The sequence below is a fragment of the Branchiostoma lanceolatum genome, chromosome 2 (assembly GCF_035083965.1).
Source record: "Branchiostoma lanceolatum isolate klBraLanc5 chromosome 2, klBraLanc5.hap2, whole genome shotgun sequence".
Classification (NCBI taxonomy): Eukaryota; Metazoa; Chordata; class Leptocardii; order Amphioxiformes; family Branchiostomatidae; genus Branchiostoma; species Branchiostoma lanceolatum.
The window spans coordinates 3,999,892-4,027,344 of record NC_089723.1 but is presented as its reverse complement, the minus strand read 5'-3'; the positions used below and the strand labels follow the sequence as shown (position 1 = coordinate 4,027,344).

Here is a 27,453-nt window from a genome sequence, read left to right as displayed (position 1 = left end):
TGTAGTTCCTAGTGGCACATAGGACAGCAAGTTTCCTCGCAGTTTTGTATCAGGGTACATTTATAGGGGGGAGTAAATTTATACGCCTCTTCCGAAAGACGGGTGCAGCCCCAACCGAAAAGCCCTTCCCAGTTTACCCAGAGAATCCCCAGAAATGGATACCAACAAAACTCGACAAACACAGCTATGGCGGTCTTGACAAGCACGCATCTGAAGTACAATCCATCATTCCGTACAAGGTCGATGTTAAGAGGCCAGCGTTCGAAAGCCTTCGCTCTCAATGCCCGCGTCGACTAACACTCTCCTACGGAAACACCGCTTATTGTCCGCCCCCAATCTTTAGTCCTTTAGTACAATACCTGAATAAGTAGCACGACAGTGAACATGAAGTTGTAAAGCTCAACATGCATAAGGCCACAAAACCTTAGTCTTATGAATGGCATACACGTTTCTAAGATTGACCCACCACCACCGCGAAAATTTCTATTCCTTCACCTGTGCAATTTCTGTAATTCTAACTCTGTGCAAGATTTCCCATTTTAAACTTCGACTGAGACGCAGCAATGCACAACACAGAACATACATGCGAAGAATACCTTAACGAGTTTTGCGAGAGCAAGAAACACCTACCTCAGGAACAAGTGTCCGGCACAAGCCTTGCAGAAGACGCCAGTTGTTCGCACCCACCACCACTTAGCAGAATGTCCGTCGGTCCGTAAGAAACGGAACGAGAGGCTCTTGTGTACGTTTGTCAGTATATCTCGAGAAGGTTTGTGACAGCAAGAAACACCTACCTCGATAACAAGTGTTCACACAAGCCTAGCAGAAGACGCTTGTTGTTCGCAGCCACCAACACTTAGCAGAATGACCCGTCGGCCCGTAAGGAACGGCACAAGAGGCTCTTGTGGACGTTTGTCAGTATATCCCAATGAGTTATGCGAGAGCAAGAAACACCTACCTCGGGAACAAGTCGAGTCTAGCAGAAGACGCTTGTTGTTCGCACCTGCCAACACTTAGCAGAATGACCCGAAAGAAACGGCACGAGAGGGTCTTGTGTACGTTTGTCAGTATATCTCAATGAGTTTTGCGAGGGCAAGAAACACCTACCTCGGGAGTCGAGTCTAGCAGAAAACGCTTGTTGTTCGCACCCGCCAACACTTAACAGAATGACCCGTAAGAAACGGCACGAGAGGTTCTTGAGTTCGTAGTGGACCGTAAACAGCGCTTGTGTTCTGTCTATCAGAGGCTTAGCAAGACAAAGACAGGACCTTGGAACGACATGAGGAGTGCTGAGTCGAGGTTTGTGTTGCTTTGCACTTCCACTCGCTACAAGGACACACAGATTCGGGAAGATATGCACACTGTGTACGATACACCTATCACTGCATTCTTCTCGAGGTGGTTGCCTAGGCCTTCAAAAACAAACACAAGGGGCTGACAAAGAGAATGCTACCTTATAGCAACTACTGTAAGGAATTGAACATATTTGGGACAAGTTGCTTTACACTTCCACTCACTACAAGGACACACAGATTCGGGAAGATATGCACACTGCATGGATGCATGGTACACCTATCACTGCATTCTTTGCGAGTTGATTGCCTAGGCCTTAAGAAAAACAAAGACACAACTGACAAAGCGATTGCAACCTTATGAAGATACTACATGGAATTATTGTCTCCATGAAAAATGGAGATATAGTTTTGTGTGTGTGTGTGTGTGTGTGTGTGTGTGTGTGTGTGTGTGTGTGTGTGTGTGTGTGTGTGTGTGTGTGTGTGCGTGTGTGCGTGCGTGTGTGTGTGTGTGTGCCTGTCTGTGTGTCTGTGTTTCCGGATGTTTGTAGTCAGCAAAACTCAAGAATCACTCGATGCATTATGATGATATTTGCAGCAGAACTTCTGTTTTTCCATTCAGTATTCAATTAAACACATTTTAAATCCCAATCCATTTCTGTTGATAACGTATCTTGACACACTAATGATCATTTCTTCGGGAGTCTAGTGCGTCAGAGAGAAACTAGGACAGCACCTGCACCACGTTACGTGCACTGCGTCGGAAAACATCGTGTTTGTTGCAAAGACTGAAAATGATACTGGGACAAAAATTAGCCCATTTCTGGGGAAGATTACGGTTATCTAGACGGTTAAACTGGATCAAGGAGGTTAGAGACTGGATCAAGTAAATATTTTGCTATAGAACGACGCGGGGTCAAGTCGTGACATCACACCCTTGACCCTCTGCCACGCCCCGCAGTTTTTCACTCCCCCTCCCCAGCCTTTTCCCCTCCCACAGTCTAGCCTCCATTGCAGGCTCTCTGGGGCCTTTTGGGCTTATAATACACTTTTGCTGACGACTTATTTTTGCACTTGGTCGTTTGTGCAGCCAGCCTGTAACCATCTGGCCCCTCCGTACCGGGCTAAATGGTTACAGTCTGGCTAATGGTTACGGGCTGGCTGCAAAAAGTGTATTTTAAGCTAGCCTCCAAGCAGGCTCTATCGGGCTTTTTTTGGGGGGGGGGGGTATAATACACTTTCCGCTGATGGTTACGTACTGGCTGCAAAAAGTGTATTATAAGCCCCCCAAAAAAGGCCCGACAGAGCCTGCTATGGAGGCTAATTTCAAGCCAAGACAAGGCCCGGTAGAGCCTGCTATGGAGGCTACTCCCAGTCCTGGAACCAGGACGTGTTTCGGGAGATAAGCGTCTCATAAACAGGAGGATTTGTGGCTCTGAGGGTCTCAGATCCGCTGTCCGCACGCGTGAGGGATGTTTCCTCAAGGCCAGGAGGCGACGCTATCGTCTGACTGGAGATACTCGCACCGACTTGGGAACATTTCCAAGGCGAAGTCCTTTACGTAATGCTTAGGTCATAGGGGCCCTAATTGGAAATAGGGGCCTTGCCAGGTAGTTCACGGGGTGTTTCACTTTCGGGCGTGACCCCTACGTGGCCCCGTGGGTCACCCTGTGGCTACCGGGCGGCTATTTCTGGACACGGCCGGGACCCTGGAATTCTTTAACACGGAGTTAAAATCAACGCGGGACCAGGTAACAAATAGGCGCCGTGAGCTAATCGTGAGAACACCGACTTTGTGTCTTCGGGGCCCGGCCGGGACTACATCCCCCTACGGGCACCGGTGCAAATGCGACCGTAGCATACAGTGTAAGAGGATAGGCAAAGGGTCTCGGTCAACTCAAGCCCTCAATCCCCTCTGTTATCTTCTTGACATGAAGAATTTCCATGAATTTGATGGAAATAAAATCAATGAGATATCAAAAGCGGACGTTCTGCTGTATTACCATGGAAAGCCGCCAGGGGGCCCAACATCTAATCATTTCGTCGATAGGACACGGTCTAACCACAGGGACTGCCAACTTCTCTGGTCGGTGACTATAGACGGCCCTTAGATTATCTGCCCACTAAGTACTGTGCTTACTGTACGTACATATTGGTCTGACTAATCGTGCATGTCTCTCTTCAGATGTCCTCCTTATGTTAATCCGGCAACCGTAACAAAGTCACGATCAATAGCCTGCGTTGGTCTCGCGGTTAAGCAGTCCCGTTCCGGGATCAAAAGGTCGAGGGTTCGAATCCCGGTGCCGATTTTCACGCTATGATGGGGTGGTAGGCGTCAAGAATGCCTGGTTTTTAGCACTCTGCCATAAACGTACAGGACTTTGGATACACTACCCAAACTGCAGCACAAACTTTATACAACTGTACAATCATGTTATAAGATTGCAACCGTGAGAGTCAAGACCAGCCCTAGCGGATCCCTCCACACTTCGGCCTCTAACAAACCCGCCTAATAGAAACAGAGGACAAGTTACAGATGTGTCGTGTTACTGAAGTTTAAAGAAGGCCCATATATATCTACAACTGTACATGTATCATTGCAACCGTGAGAGTCGAGACCAGCCCTTGCGTATCCTTCCACACTAAGGCCTTTAACAAATACAGAGGACAAGTTAACTTCCAACATGCAAGCTACAGATGAAGTGGTGTTACTGCATAAAGAAAGCCCACATATATCTACAACTGTACATGCATCATCGAAACCGTGAGAGTCAAGACCAGCCCTAGCGTATCCCTCCACACGCATCTAACAAATAGAAACAGGACAAGTAAACATCCATCATACAAGCTACAGATATGTCATGTTACTATAGTATAAAGAAGACCCAGTCACATGCATTTATTTCTACAACTGTACATGTATCGTTGCAACCGTGAGAGTCACGGCCAGCCCTAGCGTATCCCTCTACACTATGGCCTCTACCAAGTGCGTCTAATAGAAACAGAGTACAAGTTAACCTTCACAATGTAAGCTACAGATGTGATCGTGTTAACAACCAAGCTGTCTCCGGTAAAAGTGACCGGGTCTGTTTATCGCGGGAGTCAGCTGTTTTATCCTTTCCTGATTTAGCTGACAGCCATTTAACGTCTCCTCTTTGGTGTTGAAACCTGTGTAGAAAGCCTTAAGCCAGCCATAATATATGAAAAGGATGCATAAGCACGCCAGGCACAGAAACGTGCTTCATGTCTACAGTAAAGTACAGTGACCGTCATGATCAATAACTTTGAAGAGAAATATTGTGATCTATGTTTGTGCAAATAACTGATCCTGATGCATATATGAGGCAGACTCACTTGACAGAACCAGAATACAAAGTAATGTTTAAAAAAGTTCCTTCCCGCACCGATGGTGCATAGTGCGGCGCCCATCTCCGTTTCAGTAGCCCTTGGGCCACACAACTTTGTGAAATTACTACAGCAGGGGGCTAGTCCAGTGGTAGTCCACTTCCATACTCTTTCCCAAATGCTGAGTGCTAAGCAGAGAAAGTAGTATGTGCCATTTTTAAAGTGGTATGACCCGGCTGGGGTTCGAAATCACGACCTACCGTATGCAAGGCGAACACTCTACCCACTAGGCCATCAAACAAGACGTACATGTAAACCATGAAACGCGCTATCATTTCTCGAAACGACGCAGCTGCTACAAACGCACTTTGTCATTGAGATCGAAAGCTCCACCTTTCCGTAACAATGATACATCAGAAAAACTAACAGAAGAAAGATGGTAGAATGAAAACATTACCTTCTAATGAAGAAATCCTTGATTCATAAAGCACACTTTAGTTTACCTTGCATTTACACTTCAGCTAACAGTCCAAGAGTACACCGAGCTTCCTTGGCCAAACACTCAAAGTTGACTGCCCCGTCCTGCAGGGTATGTGTCTGGTACCCACAGAGCCGTCAGAAGTCGGTCTGTCAAACCTGCTTCCGTTTCGAATTGTAACCGGGAGAGTTTTACCCCAAGGTCACGCCCGTTACCCCAAGGTCACGCCCGGTCCCAACCCCAGAAAAGCCGCGGGTTCGGTTTGATGAGCTCGGCTTTGTTCCGAGGCGCGCCGGCCGACCCGAGATGGTCTCCTCTAGACCCGTGTAACCTCGATTTGTGATGCCCGGCTTTCATCCAGGCCTTACACCCGCCCCTTCAACCACACTATAGCGGATTGCCCTACTTGCTCATGTATGTGTGAAGGATACGTGTGGGGTGGGTCGAGTGGGGTAGGTCTGTGGTCTGTCGAAATCGTCGGTCTTTCGTAATATCTATATCTATGTATAAAAACGTGCACGTAGTGGCACCACATTTATAATACGTCATAATACGTTGTCATGAATTAAAGAACAACAAGAAGAACACCTATATCTGTTGAAGAAGAGATAAAAGTAAATTTTTAAGAAGAAGAAAGAACTCCATGTCGACCAGGCAACTGCACAAATATGTCAAACGAAGCATGTACATGTATACCACAAAGCATCATGCATGATTATATCGATCGGTGAAATGTGTCCTAATCATTTCTACCAAGCACTACAGTTTTGTCGACGAAATATGTGACAAATTGTCCGCATGAAATCTGTACAAGAACCTGAAGTTTCTGTGATATGCATTTTGGTTTGCCATAGAACGAACACAGCTAACATTACCTGCCCTAGAGCCACCGTCACCAACAGTAGAACACACTATCCATATATGGAAGTCATTTGTAAATGTTCATCCGGCCATTTCCTACCCCTGGGGTAAGGTCATTATTACATTAACGTTCACAGTGACTGGTGTCTGATTGGAAACAACTGTTCCACTTCCGTTCTCTATGACCCGATTTACACTGGGAAAATCTCTGGACGTACGACAACGGCGTACGAGGAAAATGTACGTCAGTCGACATACGACGCCTTTTCTTACACACATTCTAACATCTTACTCGTCTGTAGTCCAATCTTGTTATGACCCGATTTACACTGGGAAAATTTCTGGACGTACGACAACGGTGTACGACAAATATGTACGTCTTCGACGTACGACGCCTTTTTTGGTTGTGTTTGAACCGGTCCGAGCGTCGTAAGCACTGGACCCGCGGCACGCTGGCGGCGTCGCTGCGGCCGATCACTCAGCGAATGTCATTGACAAAAAACGGATCTTTTTAAGCTTTGTGTGCTTTGTTGTCTTTTTGGTTATACTTGTACGTTTTGGATGGTATTCCCATTATAAAGTCAAGGGTAACACAAATTTAGTGCCGCAGGTCCAGTGAGAGGGGGGCTTTAGGCAGGCATTTTATGACCAACCTGAAGCTAGCCCTCGATTCGGCCTTCGATTCACAGCCTTCGATCCAGCCCTCGATTGGATTTTGCCGCCGATTCAGCCTTCGATTAGAGGGAATAGACAGAACATAGCAACCAATTCAATAACCGATTCGAAAAACCTAGAATCTATGCCGGCTCTCTTAGAACGAATATAAAAGGCAACACAATGATCAACTAATACAAATCACTCAACAAGAAGATATTTACTTGCAAATAATCTCGGAAAGGACATAATATCACGAATTCGGCATAACATAATAGTGACTACTAACAAGGGACACTAGCCCTCGGTTCGGCCGTTGATTGGATTTTGTTCAACAGATTGCAGCGCTATTTGACGTTTTTCTAAATGTGGCCCGTGAACGTGAAAAAGTGATTAGGACACAATGGGTTCTACTGTACATAATGCGAGTATCAGATTCAACAGGCCGGATTTCATGAACGAGCCGCGGGGGGGGGGGTCTAACCCTTCAAACGCGGAAAGAAAAGGGTACATAAAAAGGCTTGCTGAACGGGTTGCAACGCTATTGCTGTTTATCTAAATGTGGCCCGTGAACGTAGAATAGTAATTAGGATACGTTGAGATCTAGAGACCTTAATGCAAGTGTCAAATCTAACGGGCCTGATTTAATGAACGAGCCACAGGGGTCTAATCAAGCATCGGTGAAGCTAGCCCTCGATTCGGGCATCGATTGCCTTGGAAAAAAGGGCTTGCTGAACGGATTGCAGCGCTATTGCTGTTAATCTAAATGTGGCCCGTGAACTTGAAAAAGTGATTGGGACACATTGCGATCTAGTGTACCTAATGCAGGTATCAAATTCAACGGGCCGGATTTAATGAACGAGCCGCGGGGGGTCTAACCCTTCAAAAGCGGGAAGTGGTTCGCTCATCAAACCCGGCCCGTAAAATTTGATACTTGCATAAAGTACTCTAGATCCTAATGTATCCTAATTACTATTTCAAGTTCACGGGCCACATTTAGATAAACAGCAGAAAGCGCTACAAGCCGTCCAGCAAGCCTTTTTTCCCAGGCAATCGATGCCCGAATCGAGGGCTAGCTTCACCGGTGCTTGATTAGACCCCCTTTGGCTTGTTCATCAAATCAGGCCCGTTAGATTTGACACTTGCATTAAGTTCTCTAGATCTCAACGTATCCAAATTTCTATTTCAAGTTCACGGGCCACATTTAGATAAACAGCAATAGCACTGCAATCCGTTCAGCCAGCCTTTTCTGCTTTTGAAGGGTTAGACCCCCCGCGGCTCGTTCATTAAATCCGTTGAATTTGATACTCGCATTAGGTACATTACATCCCAATGTGTCCCAATCACTATTTCAAGTTCACGGGCCACATTTCGATAAACGGCAGAAAGCGCTACAAGCCGTCCATCAAGCCTTATTTTCCAGGCAATCGATGCCCGAATCGAGGGCTAGCTTTACCGGTGCTTGATTAGACCCCCTGTGGCTCGTTCATTAAATCAGGCCCGTGATAAACAGCAGAAAGCGCTACAATCCGTTGAACAAAATCCAATCGACGGCCGAATCGAGGGCTAGTGTCCCTTGTCAGTAGTCACTATTATTTTATGCCGAATTCGTGATATTATGTCCTTTCCGACATTATTTGCAAGTAAATATCTTCTTGTTGAGTGATTTGGTACTAGTTGATCATTGTGTTGCCTTTTGTATTCATTGTAAGAGAGCTGGCATAGATTCTAGGTTTTTCGAGTCGGTAACTGAATTGGTTGCTATGTTCTGTCTATTCCCTCTAATCGAAGGCTGAATCGGCGGCAAAATCCAATCGAGGGCTGGATCGAAGGCTGTGAATCGAAGGCCAAATCGAGGGCTAGCTTCAGCTTGGTATTTTATGGCCCATACGACGAGTACGCCATTGTCGTACGTGCAGACATTTTTCCAGTGTGAATTATGTTCTTTTAGATAACGTGTTCTACGCGCATCGCTTTATTCACCGTCCAATGGACATGATACTAGTAGACGACTTCTGAATCTACTGTATTTCTTCTTTCTGGTCGACCCTGGACAAAGCATGACGCTTTTACGTAAGCTAGTAGCGCAATGCGGCTTCGCTCCGGCTCGCGTTTTCAGCCAAGCACACCGGGTCACCCCTACTCTTTTCGATAAGTGTGTTACATGTTAGTCACTGACGAAAGACAGTGGATACTGAAACGTCTGACTGTTTCAAAATCTTATCCAGTTGCTTGAGTAATTATTTTTGGCGTGTTACATGTAGGTTCATCTACTGTATACATAGGAGTAATTTTGCATACATAAAAAATGTACTATCTTTTTTCAACGACATTTCCTGATCTTGGCGTAGCGTACAGAAATCGGTTGTTCCTAGACTTTTTGCACCAATTCATCTTCATGCGACCCAAGTACGATTTACCAAGAAAAGCCTGTCCCAAAATCTCAATGCGCAAAAATGCTGTAATAGGCCCATGTATTGGCAGACAACTAATTCAATTAGATATATCAACTCTGCTACCACGAAGTTTATCTTTGTGAGTAATGTTTACCTCTGACTTGCGGATAAGCCCCTACTTATGTCAGGCTTAGATTTGACCTTGAACTAGACTGAGGACCTCTTCCCCCGCCCTGCAGGTTAGAAGGGTCTAACCTGTTCACAGGTCGGTGATCAAAGTTAAACCCCGCCTGGGGGCAACAGGTGGCCCGGGATTGGAGCCTCTCAGGCCCTTTTACAGCCTCTCCTCAACATTCCGCTTGTTCTAGATATGATGTTTTACGTAATAAATTATTCACATTTCTCAAAACAAGTACAAATTTTAAGAGCATCGATACTACCGATCGTTTTGAGTATATATTTAAATGCAACAATCCCCCCAATACGAAAATAGGTAAATATCTTGAGGACTGCTTTCATATTAGGAAAAATACCAAAACTAATGATTATACCAACTCGATCATAACTGTTACGCTATATCAAAATGTATTCTAGCCCTTATTGTATTGTATTAGAAATTAGGATGCTATATCAAAATGTATGCTAGCCCTTATTGTATTGTATCATGGATTAGGATGTTAAGTTTTATTCTATATTTCTACTTTGTATTATGTTTACGAATTCTTGCCATACTTTGTACCATGTACAATTGTCGTGGAATGAAGTTCTTCATTATAAGGTTGGGTTTGCACATGCATTTCCATGCACACTCGGAGTGCTCCGAGTGAATTCCGAGCACATTCGGAGTGGGCTCCGAGTACTCTGAGTGTACTTGGAAACCCGTGTGTAAACCGGGCCTAAGATCCTACTACTAGCCTGAGTCCAGTCTTGGTAAGTTTGGTCCGCTTGCTGACAACAGTTGCTACTCCAGCATGGATTTTAGACGAATAGGCAAATGTCAAATCTTTGAATGCTAGCAGACCCTAGCCTCTACCAGACTCGACAAAAATGAAACAGAAGAAATTGACCAAATAGACAGATAACATACCGGCCTGGGAATACAGTTTTCGACCTAACCGTACTCGCTTCCAGCTAACTCCTCTGGTATATTATCTGTCTATTTGACAACTTCTTTTACTATTTTTCCAGCGACCTGTGGAGCCTGATATAGGCTAACGGCACCCAATCGTATAGTTGGCGGAGTAGTGACAGTTGGGAGCGGACCAAAGCTAACAAGACTGTGGACTCCATGCTAGTCCCCTACCTCAGCATTCCGCAAGTTTTACCACCCGTGGGGTGGGGGCAATGTTCCTACAACATTCGTCGGGACTGGGTTATTTCAGGACTACCAGAGAGGGAATTCAGCAACGTTGACCGTGTAACTTTGAGTTATCAGTACTAGATCTAAAGATTGCCTCTGTTTGTGTCCTCAGATGACCTCCCCACCAGGACAGGAGATGCGCCATGAACGTGCAGCTGTTTCAGCCTGTAGCTGTCAATCACTCCGTTTCCTCATCAGTTGTTTGAGCCAGTAGCTGTCAATCATTCCGTTTCCTCCTTAACCATGTTGGTATGCGGCGGATTTAACACGACGAATGACATATTGATGACTGCCGGGCAGAAAGACATAGTCTTGAACATCTAGGCAGTAGTTACAGTCCTTACCATCTTTTTGCACTATACTAGAGGCTGCGACTGTGTTGAGACCGTATGAGCGACCAAAAGTCTGACAGATCGCTTGAAGAATGTCATAGATAAAGAACGTATGCTTACATTTTGTGTGTTTGTTGTCTTTTAAATCATACTGTTACATCTTGTAGCGATTTCGGAACAACTATACTATTGGTATAGTAGCTTTAGAATATCGTAATGTATGCCTCAAAGAAGCAATGAAATATTGTTGGTTTAAGATAGAGGTCCGGATGGTGGCCGCTTATCGTTTGAAAATGACTTATAAAACCGCTATGGCTTCAGATCATGCGTGGACAAGATAAGACGCAAACTAAGCTATTTTCCTTATATAGCTTCTTCTATCATTCTGATTCTTGCAGGGTCGATCCCACGTGCGTACTGATTCCAGCTTTTATGTCACAAAACACACATCTCAGCACTAAAGACTGTTAAGAGGTTCGCCTGATCTGACCTTGTCTTGAGACGAACCATAAGGCGTTCTTAATAAGTTCCCAATTACTTTAATATCCGATACTTTCAACAAAAGGACCACCACGTAGTAACAACCCACTAAACGCTTGACCATAGCACCTCTAACATTAGCAGAAAAAGTTAACTTTTCTTGCTACTCCACCGTTACAAAATGTCTCACGTCATCACGCTGAAGGATCTAGTTACTATCCTGATGAAAAGTAGAGGTCAAGTTCGCGATAACAGGCTCTAAACGTTCTGAACAGGGTCACGGCCGGGCGGCGATAGCGCTAACAGGCTGGGCTAGCTCAGGTGTAGAGCCAAATTCTTGAGCTGCCAAATACGTGAGAGGTCAGCTACTGCGCCTGAGCACGACACTTTGGGAGGGGGGTGGGTGTCCAGTGTAGGTGAGAGAAGCACCTGTGTGGAGGTGATGGGGGCAAGGCAAGATTTAGGTAGGATTAGGGCTAAGATTAGGGCTAGGATCATGATTAGGATTAGGGAAGGGGTTTTGAGTTAGAGTTATACTTGAAAATTACCACGTCCCACGAATGCTTTGCACTTAGAGCACTCCTCTCAGAAATTTGGCTTGACACCGGCCGAGCGTGACTAAGGCACTGGGTGAAAAACTGAGATCCCATTTCACAATCATAGACCACCCTGGTAGAAAAAACTAGGTCTTTACTGACGCACTGGACGTTAAAAATGGACTTCCGTTTCTTTCTTCTACATGTACTTATTCGTTGTTGTTTAATCAAGTTGATTGTGCTGTTTTTACTTCGACCATAAGAGCATGTTTCTGACGTATATGTAGAATAAACACGACTTATGTTCTCTGCTGAATGTTCGTGACGAAATAAGACTAAAACTGGAGTGTGCTTTAGCGAAAAAACACACTAGTAGCAAGGTAACAATATTCATTACCTCAAAAGTTTTTATAAATTGTATTTCATGCTTTCAAAGCTGTTTCGCCCAGAGAGTGGTTCAGAGAGGACCCCTTGCGATTTGTACCAGATTGCACGTACCCCGACGTTGCATTTTCTCACTGGTACTTTCAAGTTCACTAACATTCAGGCAAATGTTGAAAGAATCTGAAAAACCGTAACAGTCTCCAACCCGTGCTGTTTGCTATGCAATATACCTTTTTCATATTTCCACAGCACATTGGGGAAAGTTACAGTACGATCTTCGACAAACAGACCAATTGAGTTGTGTGTTTTTTTTTTCGTTTGTCGAAGATCGTAACTTCCTCAATGTTTATTGAAAACAACGTTACGATCTTTCCACCAAACATCTGCTTTGATACTACTTACTTCAGTAGATTCAGTGGAGAAAGCGGTTCGCAGGCCATTCTACAATCTCCCCCACACCTGCTACGGTCTCTAATTAAAAACGCGAGTCTATAAACAGTATACAACAATGATTGAACTTGACGTTATTAGAGCCACCATTCACAACATGATATAGAGTTACGGTATCACCTGCTACATCTATGGTCCTATCAGTGTCTTTATAAGTAAGGATAATAAACGTACTGTGTGTGGTTGTACCACATGTCATTCTGAACACACAAGCCCACTGAACGATAAAACTGCAACGCGACACCGCGAGAGGGAAAAGAAAACGAACTTGGCCTTGAATTGATCAAGATAATTGGCTGACATTGGGCCATGTTTCGCTCTCCCACCGCGACAACCTGTTTTGGGGTAAGGCGAGGAGACCGGCCTCGTTAAATCTTATTTTGGAGAGGGATCGTTTCGGTATGTCGGTGTGGGGCCAACTTGAGACCAAGCACTTGGCACAGATCCAAGGATTTCACCACTTTTAAGCAGCGAAGACTAAAGAAATTATAATATAACTTTATTGCACAACAATTGTGCAAGGTACAACGAATGCCATTAAATGGTTAACTACAGTTCTATAAGGCTAATCTATCTGATACAAGAGTGTATAGTACGTATGGGATCATGAGCGTTTACAATATCAATGATAGAAAGAATTTCTAACGTCTAGACATTCTTTGATATATTTTCCTATGTATAGAATGCAGGGGTTGTTACATGTCAATCATATAAGCTCAAGTTTCCAACAAGTTTCATTATATAGAAAGGACGCACAAATTGGAAGGAGATTTTAGTGCACAAAATATTGTCCAACCATATTTCTGTCTTCTCTCTATCCCAAAATCTCATGCAATTTCAGGCGAAAGTTTTTACTCAATGGTCAGCACACAGCAAGACTAAATCACCTCAAGATTACATAATTAGGCCTAGAACTGCATCAATTCCCTAAGTCAGAAACTGAAAATGAGGACTAAATGACCCCATAAAAGACGCAGGGGTTACAAAAGCTACCCGGGAGCAAGTTGAGGCAAGCATTGTCTGCAACTGTTTAAAAAAGACTATAGTGTCACAGCAATCAATGTGCAATATAGAGTCAATGTATTCCCATATGTCCCTGTAGCTCAATTGGTTGCAGCATCACAGTTGAGCTCCTTGTTCTAATTAGTTGTTAACTGGGAGACACCGGTTCCGGGAAGGGCATCTGGTTAGAGCTGTATCCGACTTTCGGAAGAGACGTAAAATGGGGTCCCGTGATCGAGGAGGTGCCTATAACAACTCCATTTCTCAGAATGATATCTACTGGCTGTACTTCGGTTGCTAATGCAGTACAAATATTGTCGAGCCCTATTTTTGTCTCCTCGCTATTCCAAAATCTCATTTTTTTTACCCAATAGTTACCACGCTACAAGACCCGAAGGCCATCTGAAGATTACGGGTTACATGAATATGCTTAAAACAGCGTTTCGTGATGCTCACTAATTCAGCAACTGCGAATATGACTCAATAGGAGACGCAGTGGTTGCCCGGGAAGAAGTTGAGTCAAACGTTGTCAGCAACTGTTTAAAAGACTTTATAGTTTCATAGCGGTCAGTGTGTAGTATAGAGTCAATGTATGGCTGTATGTCCCTGTTGCTCAATTGGTAGCAGTGTCAGAGTTGAGCTCCTTGTTCCAATAGTTTGGTAACTGTGAGACCCCGGTTCCGGGAAAGGCATCTTCGGTTAGAGCTGCATCCGACTTTCGGAAGATACATAGAATTGGGATCCCGTGATCGAGGAGGTGCCTACAACAACCTCAATTCTCAGAATGATACCTACTTTTGCCGGTTGCTAATACAGCACTTGACGGCCTTGACCCCAGGTGACACCACGTTACCTCACCTCAGCTGTGTAGTTTTGTTCCGTGACTTCAGAAATGGTCTGTAAGTGGCCAGGCATTCCTGGGACCAACTGACGCTAACTGTGGTGATCACGAAGACCGATGTAAACTTTGGTGGATAGCGCTCATTGAACCGAATTGCACTATGGACATGGTGGGAATGACTATGTAGAAAGACGTAAAGCCTGAGGGCCTGAAGGCTTCGGGAAGAAGATTACGTCAATCGAAACTACCAACATACTCCATCCCTGTTCTTGGGACTAGGAAAATCAATGTTGTGTCCTGAAAAAATTGGGTCTGTAGGTAGGGATTCTTTTTTCTTTTTAAATTTCTACCGAAGTGAACACTTTTCTGGTGCAGCAGAAACGAGAAGAACATGCTGGCGTTTTTATCACTAGACGTCAAATCGAAAATTGCATTTCCTTGCCAGTAGTCGACCCAAAAGCATCCAAAAAACGAACATTTTTCCCAAGGCGAAATACCTACATGAACCTGACTACATCAGAGAGTAACTTCAATGTCTCCATCGAACGCGTTTGTCAGAAAAAAAGTATAAGCATATGTTCCACTCAACTCTATGGCTGCAATTCTACCGATACCGTAGTTCTTTCTGCTTATTTTTCTAAGGTTCTCATCAGTGGAAACTTTCCTCTGGCTTATCACGGCACCCCGGTATTTATTGGTACAACGCGGGACGTTCTGTGGGTCCAACTGAGATACCATAATCACACGTGGTTCTCATAGGCCTTCAATCTCCCTTACAAGTAAATCATGGCCATGTTTCTTTACTCCTATCTCCATGTTTCTGTCATCTCAGTCCGTTTGATTTATCATGATTTTTTCCGCAACTTTTTCTTGGTACTTGACGAATTCTCTTTGATTTCTCTCCCTCGCCCCCTCTCTTTTTCGTTCCCTCTCCCCCTCTCTCCCCCTCTCTTTCCCCCTCTCATCCTAGGCCTCTCTCTCCCTCTCTCTCTCCCCTTCTCTCCCTCTCTCTACATCTCTCTCCCTCTCTGTCCCCCTCTCTCTCCCTCCCTCTCCCTCCAGTCTCTCTTTACCTCCTCCCCCTCTCTCTCCCCATCTCTCGCTCTTTTCCCTCCGTCTAATCCTAGATTGATTCCTCCCTTAATTCTTCATCCGTTTTCCCGTCCCACATCCAATCATCAACAAATAAACCAGCCTATTCATCTTCATTTCGCATTCCTCGGGGGTCCATTAAAATCCCCCCTGACATTTCTCTTGGCGATCTGAAGCCAAAGTCGATCGTCCATTTTCCGACTTCAGAGTGGAACCGGGATTGATGACGTAGATGATTTGTGCACAAGTATTCAAGACGTCATCATCAATCTGTGTTTTACTACCGACCACCGGACTGGGAACTCGGGGGAAAAGTGGATGCAGGTTTTGAGGAGGACATGTTCTTGTGGAGGAAAATTGGAATCAAATGGTGTCGTGACTGATGTCAAAGAGGAAGACAGTCTTAACACAACCTCAGCCTGTTTGTGACGCAAGAACCCTTCCAATGATTTCCTTACGATTCTTAAGTATTTCATCAATCTGTGAGACAAGACTTTTCGCGACACTACTTCGTTCAGTTTCTGAGACACTCAATGCAGTAAAACAAAAACTCACTAGAATTTAAGTTTTTTTTTCAGATAGAACTAAATAAATTGAAATCAAATGGTGTCTAGACTGATGGCAAAGAGGAGGACAGAGTTAACACAACACAAACTATGTTTGGGTCGCAAGATCTCGTACAATGAATGATTTCCTTACTACCCTTAAGGACTGTGATGCAACTACGACTAAAGCCTGCTCTTCATAATTCAGACAACGTACAGTCGTTAGAAGTCGACATAAGAGCCCCTGTGAACTAACTATATGCAACCCAGGCTAATAAGTCATTTAGGACCGAACCTAACTGTAACAGCGCATTGTTTCACACAAAGCGAGCAGAGGATTAGGGACTTTGACTGGCAGATACAAACAACTGCCGGTGGGCGATTATCCAGCAACCGCCGTCCTTCTAAAAACCTGTCCGTCTTGTCCTTAATCAAGTCAAACTGTTTTTGTACAGAGCCACACTCTTTGCTCTTTACCCTACCGGGCTACTCAGTCAGAAGGGGCTCTTTCATGCGCAGACACGTACCCAGTATGGAGTGGTTTGAAGAGTCACTTCTGAACAAAGAACCACAGTCCCCGAGGTCAAGGTTAGAATCAATTAGCGCGCCTTGTCTAAATAAGGAGTTCGTAGGACGGATGGTCGCGTAGAAACGTCAAGAATCGTGTTTTTTTGGTCAGATAATGGTATTTGTCGATGGGGATATGATAGGCTTGTAAAAGGGAAAGAAATGTAAATCTGAAAGAAGTCCGAAGTGGACAAAACGGATTACAGACACGTTGGCAAGCAATCGGTACTGGTTGTGTACACTGAAGAACCATAATTACCCAGAAGGTAGTACAGTTGTGTCGCGACTATCCTATTTCTTTTTATTTTCTGTTGTATTATCTGAGAGTAGAAAAGAAATGGAGTTCTTTTCGGAACTTCCTCCAACAGTTTTTTTGGGGGAGGAAGGCCTAGGCAAGTAAACGAAAAACATAAAAATACTCGCATTCCGCCGTCAAAAGGCTTGGCTACTCTGACAGTCACTTACCACACTGTCAGAGAAACCGGAGCCCAGAGATCAGAGAACAGTACGATCGTTCGCCCCCACATCTGCTTGGAGAGTACAATACGTCATACCTTGCCCACGTTAAAGAGCAGACGCGTCGACGGTCATTGTGTATTGGGAAAAAAAGCTATCAGTTTCTAATGACAGTTTGTATTTGCCGGCTCCGGTATAGAATTGAAAAAGAGTGACACAACGTTGCATGTTAAATCTAGTGCCCATGTCACCCATATTAAAACCTCAATGAGATTTCGACTACATAAACCATAGTAATAGTTTAACACCAAAAAAACAAGCTATCAGTTTCTAATGGCAGTTTGTACTTGCCGGCTCCGGTATAGAATAGAAACTGTGTGACACAACGTTGCATGATGAGTTCTATACTGGCCATGCCATCCATATTCCACCTCAATGCAGAGATTTCGAATACAGAAAACGCTGTAATACTTTCACCCACCTTTCTATTGAACCAACGAGAGAACAAATTTCGTCTGAGACACAAAATGGACCTTGAAGAAGGTCACTCCACTTGTCCAAGACGTCGGTTCAAGAAAGCTTGACACCACGCATGCAGCCAAGATACTTCAAATATCCAAGACGTTCCTTATGCCCAGATTCCTCACAGATAAGAACAGACCGCATGCGTAAACAAGTCGGACCGTTTGAATCACAAGACGCTTAACACTACACGAGCACCTAAGGATGTGGTTGTCATTGTCTTTGACTAACTGCCTCTAAAATGCACCGCTGTCACATAAGGTTATATGTACAGTAAGGGCAAGAGAAGCAACAAAACATAGACCTTTCAGAGCTCACACACACTCCAAATAACCGCCTATGCCTATGGTGTCGCTACCAACATTAGTATCAAAATCCTGATATTCTATGTTATAATACTTATTTCATGCAGCCAACACAGAATTGCATGGCAGCTAAAGAGTAGCCTCTACCAGGCTCCACAGGTCGCTGGAAAAATCTGAGAAATCAGACAAATAGACGGATAACATGCCAGAAAAGCTAGTCCGCTATAGAAGTTACAGTTTGTGAATGGCATATTGGACCCTCTCTCCGTAGCCGACTCCTTTAACATACTATTCACTATGTTTAGCCAATTTCTACTGTTTTTCCAGCCATCCGCGGGGCCTGATAGAGGCTAGCTAAAGGCCTACATCACCAGCGCCGAGAGTATATGAACTAGAAGTGACAAGAGAGATCGCCTGTAAGTTTCCTACCTGTCCACGGCTCCTGTAGTTGGAACGCTCCCAGCGCGGTTGTGAAAGAGGTGCCGACAATGCCGAGACCACTCTAAGTGCAGAGGGTTCTCGTTAGCACGACACGCTTGGTCTCGTCTGTCGCTACCGCAGTTAATTTTCCGTGCACGACGTGTGCCGCTCTTGGCAGCTTGGGCCTTTTTTTCGGTGGCAGGCCTGTCAACAGTGTCAGCAAGGCCACATAGCCGCCAGATCGCTAGGAGGGCTAGCCACAACCGCAAATGATGTAAAGACACATAGATATAAAGAAGGTTAACGCTCGGCTTTGTCTGTCGGTATCGATTTTAATTTTCCGTGCACGACGTGTGCCGCTCTTGGTAGCTCGGGCTTTTTTTTAAGGTGGCGAGCCTGTCCACAGCGTCAGAAAGACCACATAGCCGCCAGTTCGCTGAGAGCGCTAGCCGCAACCGCAACCGCAAAGCCATATAAAGGGTATAAGAGCCCGGAGAGCTCATTCATACCACTTTCCTTCTTGAGCTCAGATAAAAGTGCTATAGCTACTTGATGACACAAAAAGAGGAATAGAAAATGTTAACATTGTCACTACATATAACGTTACCCCATTCCACTTGGGGGCGAGCTCGCTGCGACCTAAAATTTTACAAATCGCTCAATGAATTTCAAAGATGCAAAACGAATCTTTTTACCCTTTGCGTGTTTTTTTTTCCAGTCATACTTTTAGATTTAACATGATATTCCAATTATGAAGTTAAGGGTTACACAAATCCAATTTAGGTCGCAGCGCGATCGCCGTCTATTAGAATGGCGGCTAGAATGACCTCATCACGCAGATTTTTTAGAGACCTATGGCGTCTCTCATCTGAACTTGGTCCTCGAATTGAGTGAGCTAGGCTTTTAGCGACCGAGTGTCGCGTGGCACGCGTTTAGGGACCGCCTCTCACTGGACCCGCGGCACGCTGGCGGCGTCGCTGCGCCCTAGACTGGATTTGTGTTACCCTTGACTTTATAATGAGAATATCATTCAAAACGTACAAGTATGACCAAAAAGACAACAAAAAAACGCATAAAGCTTAAAAAGATTCGTTTTTTTTGTCGATGAAATGCGTTGAGTGCTTTGTCAATTCGATCGGCCGCAGCGACGCCGCCAGCGTGCCGCGGGTCCAGTGAGAGGGGGGCTTTAGAGAGCGAGGCTTTTAGCGACCGAGTGTCGCGTGGCACGCGTTTAGGGACCACCTCCATGGTTCACGAGGGCGACAGAACGGCCACAAGGCGGGCAGGTCATCCGTGAAGGCGGGGGACAATAACGACAGCGGGCCGGTGGTTCTCTCAGCGTCGTTACAAAAGGCGTTCTGCTCGGATAAATGAAGGGGCACTAATCAGAGGGATGGAAGAATGGAAGGTTGACAGCCTGACCTGTATACGGATGCTTTGAAACGTTATACCGTTGTAATGAATCTTAAATCTCATTTCACTTTCTCCGTCCCGTCATACATGTACTTAAGTCTTATACACTTTCTCTCTTCCCTCTCTCTCCCCCTATCCTTATCCCACTGTCACCTCCTGTCCATTGCTCCCTATCTCTGTCTCTACCTCCCTAATAGTTTCAGCCTTCTCCTTTTCAATTCACCTTTGCTCTATATGAAACAAATCACACGTGTGGGCGGGGGGGTTTGGTTGTAAGCTACAGAATGAGCCATGTAACGGTATCGTTAACTGGGCATGCGCCGAAGTTTGACTTTGTTGGAACGGCAGGTGGTTCAAATCTACCACCGGTCTTCCTCCTCCCCGATCACCATCCACCATACTAGTCTCTGCTAGACATAGCTATCGAATAGAACATGAGATATCCAAACCTTAAAAAAGGCCTGAGAGGGGGGGGGGGGGGGGTCATTAATCTAATCATTTTTTTCATTTTCCAAACACCTACTAACTTACCAAATATCAAAAAGATTCATAATGTATGACTTCTCGAGTTACGCTGTTCACAAGCAAACATACACACACACACACACACAGACACACACGAACCCGAAAACATAACCTTCACGGCGAAGGTCATTCGACAGGAGTGAGTTGCAAATGATTACTACTAGTATATGGCTCTCTAACTCACAGAATCTGGTTGAAAATACCACCATACCACTCCACCGGTTGGTACAAAAGACGTACAAACGAAGACATAACCTTGGCGTTACAAGACTTGACAGAGTCTGAATGATCCGGTTGAACCTACATGTAGCCGTGACCTTGACAGCGCACAGGGTCGTCCTTCGCGTGTAAACTTGAGTCACCGTGTCAGACTCGACAAAAGACTGTCTAAATCAGACATCTGTCGTACGAGCTGCACATGTTCATGTCAGATGGGCCGCCGTAAAGCTTAGCGTGGGGAAACTGTGTACAGGATAAATAACGGGGCAAATAAACAGTTCTTAGTTTATCATCAAGGACAGTTTAGAAAGGAGAAGACATGCTTTTACTCCTTAAACATCTCTCTTCCCCTCTTCTTTACGTTCTCACTCGCTCACTCTTTTACTAACTCTCTCACTCATAATCACTCTCAATCGTTCATTCACTCATATTCACTCGCTCACTCACTCGCCCACTCATTAAATCACTAATTCCCTCACTCACTCAATCATTCGCTTGCTCACTCACTAATTCTCTAAATCAGTTGCTTACCAAATGCTTATCAAATCGCTCATTCACTCGCTCACTCACTCATTTACTCACTCACTCACTCACTCACACATTCATTCATTGAAGCAAAACTTTATCAAAGTTGGAGACAAGCGCACAGAGCACTTTTTCAAAATTACCTTGAAAACGCCAGATTGTCCTACATAATAACCGCTTCGTTTTACAGCGTTTACGATAATGGTTCTTTTTATGCTCTTCTGAAGCAAAACATCCCCCGCTGTCTCGCAACGGGTCGTTCAAGGCCAAGGGCAAAAGAATAAACGAAGTCCTGTCGTTAGACTGTTACGAACACAGGTAGTTCATGTACCACAAGACGTCACTGTCATACACGACAAGTCTGCAAACCTCGCAGTCTGGTGATTAAATGACGTAACAGTTGCAGCTCTGTTCCGACTGAAACTTTACCTTTGTTGTGTCAATAGATTTAAAGCTTCTTTCTTCTTTTTTGCAGACAAGACTAAAAACTGTAGCTTTCCATAATTACTTGGAAAACGGTGTACACTGGCTTTTTACACAAGCGTCCCAGTCTCTGAGACTAGATTAAGGTTTGAAAAGTTCTGAATGCACCAGTGTGTTGTGACACTGTAATCGCCATGTCTTCCCTCACGCTGTTGTAAACATGTCAAAACAAAATGGATGTTGGTCAGTGTGAAGATCAAATACTAATGTTCATAATTACTTGGAAAACGGTGTACACATGTTCTTTCACAGACTACGTACACAAGCGTCCCAGTCTCTGAGAGTTAAGGCTTTGAAAGGTCTGAATGAACCAGTGTGTTGTGACACTGTAATCGCGTCTTCCCTGGCGCTGTTGTAAACATGTCAGAATAAAATGGATGATGGTCAGTGTGAAGACCAAATACTTCCTTTCATCATTACTTGGAAAACGGTGTACATATCTTCTTTCACAGACGACGCACACAAACGTCCCAGTATCCCAGACTAGATTAAGATTTGAAAGGTCTGAATGAACCAGTGTGTTGTGACACCGTAACCGTCATGTCATCCTGTAAACATGTCAGCAAAAGATGGATTGCGGTCAGTGTGAAGCTGTCACTTCTTTTGACATGGTGACAGTCAGGCGATTAGCTCGGACCGTTCAAAGGTGTCCAAACGTTGCATGAAGCACGTTCTTCGCCAAGGCTAGGAATACAAGCTGACCTAATGGCTGAATGACATTTGTGTCCGTCGACTCTCCTTTTCTTCTGTGTGGTCATTTGTGCAAGGGGGAGGGGGCAGAGATTACGTTCTGTAAGAGAAATTTAGGGCTATTCTACAAATGTAGGTTATTCGTGTCCTCTGTTTTAGATTGATTCGTCAGTGTTACAGGTAAAGGTGCACCAAAATCATGAACACAGCACATCCGTTAAAGTCACGCTGCAGTACTGTAGGTAGCCGCTAGGAGGCTCATTATCGAACTTGACCTTTGTTTTCCCGGCCCCCACCAACTCACCAAATTTCATCACGATTCATCAAATGCGTCTCGACTTATCCCGCCAACAAACAAACAAACCAACAAAAAAAAAGGTCCACTCCAGTACCGAATGAACCTACCAGAAGGTCCATTTTCGAATTTGGCCTTTGTCTCTACAACAATAACCTACTTACCAAAAATCATGAACATCCACATATGGCTTCAAAAGTTATGCCGCATACATCCAGTCACTCCACAATAGCCCGATCAAAAATATAAGCCTATGGCGAAGGTAATAATCCATGACCATGGCTTCTCCCTTGAAACAACCGGCACCTGTCTGAGTACCCGCTGACCTTATCCGCCATAACAGGGTTAACAGGGACATAACAGGGGTCCCCCGAAAGTGCGAAATGGAACGAAATGGAACGAAATGGAACGAAATGGAACGAAATGGAACGAAATGGAACGAAATGGAACGAAATGGAACGAAATGGAACGAAATGGAACGAACTAAAACAACATATGTAACATTATGAAATGAAATACCAGTAGATAGCGAAATATAAGGAGTAGACCGGAACAGGAAGCATTTCAAATACAGAAGTGAGTGTTAAATACATAATATAACGTGTTTTATTTCTTGAATCTATGTGATAATATTAAATACAACGTTTTTGTCGCGTTTGTGTGGCTAGATTCTTCCCTAACAATGGAGGCGCCGCGTGCAAATAGATCCGGCCGCCGCTCTTCCTCGTTTACCAACGATCTGCAAATGAACTGCGGCAAATAGCGGGGAAAACGAGCAAACGGAACTGAGTATCGAAGTTAGGACTAGATTATACAGTTAGTGGTAACATTTCATCTCATAATTCACCAAGAGGGCATGAGACAAGCGTTATTTTATTATTTATACAGCGTGCTTGCGTGTTGCGGGACGGAACTCTTCTCCCCCAAATGAAGCCCCGCATACAAATAAACCGCCATTGTTGCCAGCTCGACGGAACTGTGGTCGTGCTACCGACAGGTTGAATCAAACTCCGACTTTCCAGTTATTTACATACGGTTTTAGTCCATAACTAGTACGTAGCATATGCATATCTCCGCAACAACGATTTTTATACAACCAATTGTTCGGCTCAAAGTCAGACCCCTGACGGGGAATGGACCCCTCCGTTTATGATATGCAAATGAAGCTCTGCGCTGCGTCACCAATTTCACACATTTCACACTCCGTTCAAAACTCTGGAGACATTTCTGCTTCCTTGTTCACGACAAAACAAAGGGAGGGTGTGAACGAGCAGGACCTGTATTTCACGGTTCACACAACACGCAAACACGCTAGCTGTATACATAATAAGATTACGCTTGCCTCATGCCCTCTTGGAGATGCAATGTTACCACCAACTTCTGTATAATCTAGTCCTAACTTCGATACTCATTTCCGTTTGCTTGTTTTCCCCGCTATTTGCAGCAGTTCATTTGCAGATCGTTGGTACACAAGGAAGAGCGGCGGATCTCTTTGCACGCGGCGCCTCCATTTTTAGGGAAGAATCTAGCCACACAAACGCGACAAAAACGTTGTATTTAATATTATCACATTGATTCAAGAAATAAAACACGTAATATTATACGCCAAAAATAATTACTCAAGCAACTGGATAAAGTTTTGAAACAGTCAGACATTTCAGACAGCATCCACTGTCTTATCCAGTTGCTTGAGTAATTATTTTTGGCGTATCTTACTACCTGGATGTCTAACTTTCATCAACACGTAATATTATGTATTTTACCACTTACTTCTGTATTTAAAATGCTTCCTGTTCCGGTCTACTCCTTATAATTCGCTATCTACTGGTATTTCATTTCATAATGTTACATATGTTGTTTAAGTTCGTTCCATTTCGTTCCATTTCGTTCCATTTCGTTCCATTTCGTTCCATTTCGTTCCATTTCGTTCCATTTCGTTCCATTTCGTTCCATTTCGTTCCATTTCGTTCCATTTCGTTCCATTTCGTTCCATTTCGCACTTTCGGGGGACCGCATAAGAGGGACAGACCGGAAGACAACGTCCTTCCTCTGACGTAATCAGGTCAAGGGCAACGAGAAGGGCATCGAAAGCTTGATGGTCAAGGTTAAATGTCTTTAAGAATTATTTTTGGTCACCAGAACGTCAGGATGAGAATTGAAAAGAACGCATTACACTTAGCGAGAAGAATAGGGCTGACCCAGTGTGCTTGGCTTGAAGGCCGCATTGCACTACTAGCTAACAAAAAAAGCGTCATGCTTCGTCCCAAGTCTGCGGTCGACCGCTTTACTTCTACCCTCAGTAGCCACCACAGAGGTTTAAGCAAATTTGAATTAATCCGCGTGCATGAGGGGTTTCAAGTTCCGATGGCCGCGGTCCGTTAATAGGTCCACAGCTCCACCTATCTTCTGTGTGACAAAGTGCATCGACACTGGGCTAACAGGTTACACTGCGGATGTGCGATTGTAGCCTCCGCCAGGCCTTCCTTCCTAGGGGGTAAGGGCTCGTAGAATTCGGCAAAAAAAGAATAATTGGCCAGGTATGTCAGTCCACGGTAACATGCCTGCAAATGAAACCTATGGTGGCAAAATTTCCCTGGAAAATACTGTAAATGTTCGCGTGGTTTACATTTCGCGCTAAGGCGAAAATTGAGTTTTCGCGGTGGTTTCAAGTTCGCGACAGTACTATAGTCACATAATGCTACAGTATTGGACAACAATGTTCGCGGTGGTTTTAAGTTCGCGGTAAAACGGTCGCCGCGAAAACCACGAGCTTAAAACCACCGCGAACATTTCTGCTACAGTGTTCTCTCTATAGCTGGCGTAGCTTCTCTGGTAGAAACTAGTATCATAATGGTTGTCCTTTTCTGTTGCTGTTTTCCAGCATCGCTATGAGCCACGCCGTATTGCCACCGTGAAGTCACTACAACTAATGGCAGATTGTTCCACACCTTCAAAATAACTCCCTCCAAATGAGCAAGTTAACCTTTCTGAGACCCCGAATAGTACACTTTAGCGTTCCGCACGCAATAGAACAGGCACACAAGATCGATCTTGAGAAATGCCTCAGTGACAATTTTCCGACTTTGACGTCGACACCATAGTACAGCTACACATAGTGCTGCGTTCCTAAACACCAGACCTGAACTGGACTTGTTAAAAAAACATGCGCGACTGGACATGAACTTATGAACGTCCCTGCACCTTTGTTGTTGTATCAACAAACTCTTTGTTCCAGTACAATCCTCGCTGGGGTGGGGTGGGGTCGTGGGGGATGTGGGGGGGGGGGGGCTTGGGTACTGGTGAACTTTAAGCCCCCCTGAATCCGGCGCCACACTGTCGACGTCCTTTGCTTGATCGCCAGAAGCTTGCCGAATTTTAATTTCGCCAGCAAGTCGAACATTCTTTTTTTTGCGTAAAAGTCTATCTCATCACATTGAGCGGAACTCGGTGGCATGCGAATATTGTCTGGTCTCTAAAAATCGCGCAGTTACTGAGAGAACACCGGTCGTATTACTGCCGAAAATTACTCTCCAAGCAGAGGTTGGTGGAGAAGATTGTGATCTTTTTATCATGCCCCCTTGGTAGAGAGTGCTGACAGAAAACGGGGCATATGATCAAATAATCACAATCTTCTCCACCGACCTCTGCTTGGAGAGTAGAGAGTGCCGACAGAAAAAGGGACATATGATAAAAATGTCACAATTCTCTCCACCGACCTCTGCTTGGAGAGTACCGAAAATTTTTCTTTGTAACTCACCATGACTCGCATGGCGAGCTATTTTACCGCTGTGATTTCAGATCACAACAGCGGTTCAAGTTCACAAGGCGATTGAGTGTCACCCAAACTCTAGGGTTATTACAAACTGTCAAAGATCCGCTGGACTGCTTTTGTGCTCTTACATGCGTGAGCTCTAAGCGAACATTGTAAAATCCGCGGGCCACTTCTAAGTACATGTTGACATAACACACGGGTGTAAAAAGAACTTGTTTCTTTTTTCCGGACGTTGATGAATTGCGTGAGGAAATGTTAGGAAACTATGTGAGGTGTTGCAAACGTCAAAACAGACGAGAGAAGTACACAGACCTGTTTCTGGTGACATTCCTAGATTACTGTAAATGCAGAAATGTTCGCGGGAATTTTATTAACTTCGCGATAAGGAGAAAATGGAGTGTTCGCGGTGGTTTTGAGTTTGCGTTTTAAACTATAGTAGCGCTACAATGGAATGTCTTTTCGAGGTGTTTTTAAGTTCGTAGTAAAGAGTTCACCGCGAAAACCGCGAACATAAAACCACCGCAAACATTTCTGCATTTACAGTACTTCAGATATCGTATGTTCTCAGTCACCCCCTAATTTGCACTTTACAAGTAGGACAAAAAGTCGTAACACGAAGTGCAGAGACACATACAACAGATAACTACAGTCAAACCTGGATTTAGCAATCATTCAAGGGACTGAGGAAAATGGTTGCTGTGGACAGGGTGGGGTTAACTATGTAAAAATCGACCAGGACTGTTTTGATGTGGCTTGTGACTGGAGGTGGTTGCCTGCTATTCTCCAAGCAGAGGTTTCGATCGGGGGGCTAGTAGTAGCCGGGATTTTTAACGCTGCCCCCCCCCCCCCCCCCCCTCCCCTTCGAAATCCCGGCTACTACTAGCCCCCCGATCATAACCTCTGCTTGGCGAATAGTTGCCGGAAAATCTTAAGGCTTGTTAACGATAGATAAACAGTCAAAGCTAAAATGTAAAATATTAAGAAAAGTAAAACTGAAATGTACAATGTTAGTTGAATGAACGATAGAAAGTATTGTACTCTATCCTGCTGACTATGCGTTTTAACATTAAGTAAAACAATAAGTGAAAAGTTGAACAGATACATAGTGACTAAGGCATGTCGACCACACCCAAATAGTTGTCAGTGTTGTTGTGTAACCTAACAGTGTTAGGTTATACACATTTCCTGACTGATACGATCTTACATGTAACAT

At 44.5% G+C, this 27,453-nt stretch overlaps 1 protein-coding gene across 2 annotated transcripts in view; it reads right to left on the bottom strand.

The window, feature by feature from the left end:
* The window catches only part of LOC136426602 (uncharacterized), a 49,486-nt gene extending 31,002 nt beyond the window's left edge, over positions 1 to 18,484 (bottom strand). The window contains exon 1 of one of the 2 annotated variants that reach the window (XM_066415281.1): positions 18,328 to 18,484. The gene's annotated coding sequence lies outside the window, so the exon portion shown is untranslated. Of the gene's footprint in view, positions 1 to 1,107; positions 1,349 to 18,327 lie in introns of those variants that run through there. The other variant, XM_066415280.1, reaches the window with a different exon arrangement.
* Between the last annotated feature and the right edge of the window lie 8,969 nt (positions 18,485 to 27,453).